The following is a 6,998-nucleotide window of genomic DNA, read 5'->3' as shown; positions in this document are numbered from 1 at the left end:
AACAACAACAACAACAACAACAACAATGAATGCTTAGGCAGGATTCACATTGCTGTCATTCTCCTCTAATTAAAGAAAACCACAGTTAGCGGTTCCTTACACTATACTTCAAATTTTTATTTCATACCTCTCTTGTCAATATTACTAGACGATTTTAACAATGGTTGATTATCTGTCTCCCTTAGTCATGAACTCAACCTAGTTATTTTTTATGAATATAAACAACTGTGAGCTAGAACTTATCAATTCTTGGAAGACATATTGTGCATAAAGTTTATATAATGTCACTATCTTAAGTTTATTTGTTGTTTTTGTGTACTATAGAGTGGGAACTGACCCATAGCTGACCCTCCAGTGGGTTTTCAATGTCAATTAATCACACAGGAGGAGTATGCCCATCCTATAGAGCAGCTGGTGGCTTCAAATCATGTACCTTAGGGATTGCAGTGCAGCTTCTTACCACTAGGCCACCTGAGCTCCCTAAGTGTAATTATGTGATTATAATATATGCAATCTGAAATTAAAATGCATCTTATCAACCATGTTTCAGCTCCCTATGTATTCTCGGGCTCAAATGTATCTAATCTTTGTATCAATCCGTTTTGTATAGTGCTCTGAAGTTCACCTTACTTAAATACTTCTTTCAACAGTACTTCTTCACTTTGTTGTTGTTAGGTGCTGTTGAGTTGAATATGACTCAGAGTGATGCTAGAAACAAGAGATCTGAACTCTGTCTTATCCCGCACTTTCCTCACAATTTCTAACACACTCAAGTCCATTGGTTCAGTGACTGTGTCAATCCATCTGGTTGAGTGTCTTTCTCTCATTTGCCATCCTTCCACCTTTCCAAGTATGATGTGCCTGTCCGAGCAATAGCATCTCCTAGCAATATGCCCAAAGCATGTGAAATGACGGTTTATCATACATTCGTTTAGTAAAAGAATAATATATGCTCTAATTATTTAAAGCGCTCTGATGGTAGAGTCTGCAGGGAGTTGCACTGCTAACCTCTCTGGCCATTTGAACTCACCAGAAGTTTTGTAAAACAAGATGAATAATGTCCTGTTCAGGGTACAGCCTCAGTAACCTAATTAAGGGGTCAGCTGGGAATCTGTTCCAAACAGGAGGCTAGATTCTATGAAAAGAAATGTGGTATCAGGATTGAAGGAAGACTCGTCAACAATCTGTGTTATACAGATGACACAACCCTGCTTGCTGGAACTGAGGAGGACCTAAAGCGCTCGCTGCAGAAGCTCGAGGACTGCAGCCTTCAATATGGATTGAAGCTCAACATCAAGAAAACAAAGATTCTCACGGCTGGAAAGATTGGCAGCATCATAATAGATGGTGAAGGGATTGAAATTATTGACAGCTTCAGTTTGCTTGGCTTTACAATCAACACTCTGGGTACCACAAGCCAGGAAATGAAAAGATGAATTGCATTGGGAAAATTTGCTGTCAGAGACCTCTCCAAAGTACTAATGAGTAATAATGTCAGTCTGGAGACTAAGGTGTGTCTGATATAGGCCATGGTCTTTGCGATACAGGCCATGGTCTTTGCTGGCAATGACTAGATGATGGAAGGAGAATTGATGCCTTTGAACTGTGGTGCTTGAGAATAGTATTGAATATACCATGGACTGCTGGGTGAACAAACAAGTTCAACCTGGAGAGGGTGGAGCCAGGCTTCTTCTTGGAGGCAAGGATTCTGAAACTCCGTGTGACATACTTTGGACATGTTGCAAGGCAGGATTAGTCTTTGGAGAGGGACATCATGCTTGCAAGAGTGGAGGGACAGACAGAACAGGAGAGGAAGTCCCTCTATGAGATGGATTGATTGAGTGACTGGAATAATGGGGGTAGGTGTGTTGGAGACAGTTAGATTGGCACAAGATAGAGCAGGGTTTAGGGTTGTTGTACATAGAGTTACATAAGTTGCAGGTGACTCGATGGTACATAACAACAGCAAAAACAACAGCATTTTTTATATTTAAATTTTATTTATGTAGCTTTCATAATCTAGCTCAAGGTGGCTCTAATCTACCTACTGAACCCACTCCTCTCCATCACCTTCCTAGCTTAGGTCCTTTGTGCCTCATGACTGAATTGTTTCAAGTCGTTGTACTTAATGTACTTGTTTTGGTCCTTCACAGATACCACTGATATATTAATTTTCCTAAAGAACAGATTCAAGCAGGTCACTCTACTGGTCTTTGGACACTTTTCATTCTTTAGTGGATTAACTGCAAACCCATTTTGCCATTCCACATTTCTTGGACTTTGTGTTCAAGTAACATTTCTCATTATGTTACAGAAGTTGCTAACATTTTGAGGGGAGAAGGGATTATTGATCCCTTTGGAAATGCAATGAAAATTATATTCACTTATCTCCTCCTCAATACAAAAATTTTATACATGATAAAGATTTCTTGGATTATTGTGCTTTATAATCTAAGCAAATAGCACTTATATTTATAACAGTCATTACCGTAACTCTTACTGTCAAAATATCTTGCATGTCCAGCAGTCTATATAATAATATACTATTTTCTCTACAAAAGTAACTTAATCATTTCTCCTTGAAATCTAAACCACATTCCTTTGTATTACTATATTATTCTGACTTTAGGAGTTGTATTACTTCCCTGTTGGGATTAAAAACCTCTATGAATTGTGGTTACTTATTGTTGATATATACCTCTGCAGGATCCTTTAAGGTTAAACATATACAAATAAATAATAACAGTTAATAAATGTTTCTTGTCATTTTGAGGACTGGTGCATTGAAATATTCCACTAAGCACTAATGTAAACATAGTCTGTAAATTGATTTCAACACACAATTTGTTGCACACAGGCTTGTAGGTAAAAACCTTTTGAGCTAAATGTATTTAAGAATTCAGAACTGTTTGGATTTTAGAAAGATGACCTAGAGCAACACATTAATATTTCTGAAGCAAAATGTACACATATTCACATGGCCTATCGAATTTCCTCATGTGAGCTCAAGTCAGTGTTTGTGGTCAAATGAATTCAGGTCATGTTAGGTATTACTAACAAATGATTCATGATAAGACTTCTGTTTGCAGAGATTTGGGGGGATATTGAGACTGTGAGCAAAGAACTGTGGGCCTGTGTCAGGCTGGATTTCTTAATCCATGGTGTGGACTGACCTCCAGCTTTTCTCCTCAATTTTTCTGCCACACGTGTCATTCTTTTTTGGTCTCTGTCAATTCCTTCAGGTGTCTGAAGATTAAAAATAGTGCATTCTAGCTATCAGGTAGCACTAGGAGAGCAGAGGCTGGCTGAAACCAGGCACAACCAATATGGAGCTAAGTCATGCACCAGGTTGGTAAGCTTCTTTTACCCAAAAAAGATTATTTCTTGCTTTTTAATAAACTTTATTATCTTCATTGCTATTAATATTTGTAATACAGAGAGCTAGCCTAATATTTTGAAAGGACTCAACACATTCCATGGCAAGGATATACTGTTATTTTTATGTGCTGTCAAGTCTCCTGCCACTCATAGTGACCCTATGTACAATAGCTCTGAAGCCTGCCCTATCCTAAGCCAAGTCTCATGGACTCTGACAAACCTACCCCCACTGTCTTAGTTACTGTATCAGTCCGTCTCATCTGGGGTCTTCCTCTCCTGTGCTGTCCTTTTGGACATGATGCCCTTCTCCAAGGATTAATCTCTCTCGGCCACATGCCCAAAGTACAAGAGACAGAGCTTCAGAATCCTAGCTTCCAAGGAGAAACTTGGTTTTACCCTTTCCAAGACAGACCTAATTTATTTTCTTGGTTGTCTATGGTATGTTCAAGACTCTTCTCCAGCTAAAAACAATTCATCTATTTGCTACTAAGAAATTAAGAAATTGTAAGGATATGCTATAATTTATTAATTTCTTACTAGCAAATATGTGGATTGTTTTTAGTTTCTCACATTTTTCTAGAATTCTTCCCACAAATCTCTAGAGGTTTTCTAAAGCCCAGGCATAGAATTGTTGGGTCAAAGTAATGTACACTTTTAACAGAAAAGACCAAAACCATAGTGGGTGAATTGACACTGACTCATAGACAACTTCACAGTATAGAGTTCAACTGTCCTCATATGGTGGCCAAGGCTGTAAATCTACATGGAAACAAACTACCAAAGCCTTCTCTCAGGCATCAAGTGCCTGGTGGGTTTGAACTACTGACCCTGGTTAACCATCAAGAATGTTAACCATTGTGACCCCAGGATTTATACTTTTACTAGATCCTGCCAAATTGCTCTCACTCCCTCAAACTACTGTTACTGTTTTATCAGTGTGTTAGAATGTCTACTACTATTTCAATCCTTAATCAAGTTAATGAATTTTTCATACTTCTATAGAATATTTTGGGTTTTCTTTCTTAGTGGTCTTGAAGAATATATATTATTAATCACATAATCTCGACATATACACACATAATCACCTTGTTGTGAAGTACCACTGAGCTGGTTCCAACTCATAGCAACTCTATGCAAAAAAAGATAAAACACGACCTAATCTGATCACCTCCCCCATAACCCAACACCTACCCACCTTCTAGTTTTTTCAATTAGTTGGTTTTTATTTTACTTTATGGAATTATTTGCCAGATAGATGTTAGAAATCTATTTAACAGCATGACTAAAAAAATCCCTTGCTAAATTATTAATTACATGTTATGATTAGCATGTTTTACCACTCCCAAATTATATTATTGTTATTATGTGCCACTGCCTCACAGGGTTGTTTTGTTCTGTTGTTGATCTAAAGGTTGTTGGTTTTTCCCTTTTTTTTTGAAAGCTATAACAATATGTATTTAAAATTTAGAGACATTTAAACTGTAGTTAGGAATAATTGCTGTAGAAATATATAATCATACTTATGTTTTTCTTGGATCATATACATTTATGCATAAAAATATATGAGTAGAAACCACAGTGGTTTCCAAACAGTGCCTTCCAAGAAAATTTCTGGCTTCTTAACAAGAATAATAAAATATTTTTCCTCATTCCTGAGTTACTGCAATTTCTTTGATAGTATGCATTTGAGGGACTGATATTCTGATGTCAGGATTAATTCAACTTTTTCTTTAGTCCGGTAGGAAATTACTGTTGCTATGTTGTTATGTACCATAGAATCACAACTGACACATAGCTGCCCTCCTGTAGGTTTTCAAAGGCAGAAAATCCCACAGGAAGAGACTAGTGATCTTTATTCCACAAAAGAGCTCATGGATTCAAACCTTGAAACTCTTGGTTGGTAGTGCAACGCCTTACTACTAAGCATCAGAGCTTCCTCCAATATTAAATGTCTAGCAGTCCATATCCATCTCTCTGTCTTTCTCTCACTTCCTCCCTCACTCCTTTTCTCCCTCCCTTCTTCTCTCTTTCTCTTTCCCCTTCTTGATGAGGTAGAGGTTTTATTTTTTTAATTACAATGTCTAATCAAACTTTTATTGCATATTGTCTTACTCTTAACTTATATATTTATTAATTTTTTGTTCTTTTTTCATCACAGGGTATATTAAGCTATAATCTTTACTGAAGCTGACTGTCAGATCTTTAACCAACAAGGTTGATTTTAAACTGACAACCTTTTGGTTAACAGCCAAATATTTAAGCATTGTGCCAACGGGACTTCTTTATATGTGTACTCTATACAACTTTTCTTCTTATACTTCTAGAGTTTCTTTAACTTTTAAAATAAATTATTCCTTGGGGGGGGAAAGAACCCTCATTTTAATTTTTTGCCACACTTAAAGTGTTTTCATATTAAAAACTAGTAGTGCCAATAATTTATTGAACAATCCACCTAAAACTAAAGTTTTCTTAATATATATATGTGTGTGTGTGTGTGTGTGTGTATATATATATAGTTATTTTGTTGTTGTTATGTGCCGTCAAGTCGCTTGCGACTCATAGCGATCCTATGTACAACAGCCCTAAACTCCGCTCCGTCCTGTGCCAATCGCACTGTCTCTGACACTCCCATTCCAATTATGCCAGTCACTGAATCAATCCACCTCATAGAGGGCCTTCCTCTCCTGTGCTGTCCCTCCACCCTCCCAAGCATGATGTCCCTCTGCAAGGACCAGTCCCTCCTTAAAACATGTCCAAAGTATGTCAGACGAAGCCTCAGAATCCTTGCCTTCTAGGAGCAGCCTAGTTTAACCCTCTTAAGGCTGAATCTGTTTGTTTTCTTAGCAGTCCATGGTACAATAAATACTCTTCTCCAGCACCACAGCTCAAAGGCATCAATTCTCCTTCTATCCTCCCTAGTCATTGTCCAACTCTCTAATGCATAACAAGTGATTGCAAAGACCATGGCCTGTATCAAACGTACCTTAGTGTCCAGAGAGACACCATTGCTCTTCAGTACTATGGAGAGGTCCCTAACAGTAGACTTTCCCATCACACTATATCTTTTAATTTCCTTGCTGCTGGTGCCAAGACTGTTGACTGTGGAGCCAAGCAAACTAAAGCTGTGAACAATCTCAATCGCTTCACCATCCATCCTACCAATTGGTCCAGTGGTGAGAATTTCTGTCTTCTTGATATTGAGCCTCAATCCATACTGAATAAAGGCTGCAGTCCTTGACCTTCTGTAGCAAGCGTTTCAGGTCCTCTTCAGTTTCAGCAAGCAGGGTTGTGTCATCTGCATAGCGCACATTGTTGATAGATCTTCCACCAATCCTGACGCCACAGTTCTCCTCATAGAGTACAACCTCTTGGATAATCTGTTCTGCATACAGCCTGAAAAGGTATGGAGATAGGACACATCCCTGGCGTACACCTTTCCCAATTTTGAACCACACAGTGTTCCCTTGCTTTGTTCTGACAGTTGCTTCTTGGTCCAAGCATAGGCTTCACATTAGCACATTCAAGTGTTCTGGGATTCCCATTCTTCTCAGAGTCAGCCACAGTCTGTTATGATCCACGCAGTCAAATGCCTTTGCATAATCAATGAAACACAGATAGAC

The 6,998-nt window shown here is 38.2% G+C and overlaps 1 protein-coding gene across 1 annotated transcript in view; it reads right to left on the bottom strand.

The window, feature by feature from the left end:
- PGR (progesterone receptor) overlaps positions 1-6,998 on the bottom strand; it is a 152,038-nt gene that overhangs the window by 143,704 nt on the left and 1,336 nt on the right. The gene's annotated exons all lie outside the window — the stretch shown is intronic.

The sequence above is a fragment of the Elephantulus edwardii genome, unplaced genomic scaffold, assembly GCF_000299155.1.
Source record: "Elephantulus edwardii isolate Elephantulus edwardi_28Jun2011 unplaced genomic scaffold, EleEdw1.0 scaffold00056, whole genome shotgun sequence".
NCBI lineage: Eukaryota > Metazoa > Chordata > Mammalia > Macroscelidea > Macroscelididae > Elephantulus > Elephantulus edwardii.
Note: the sequence above shows the minus strand (reverse complement) of the source record. Positions and strands in the feature narration are given on the sequence as shown.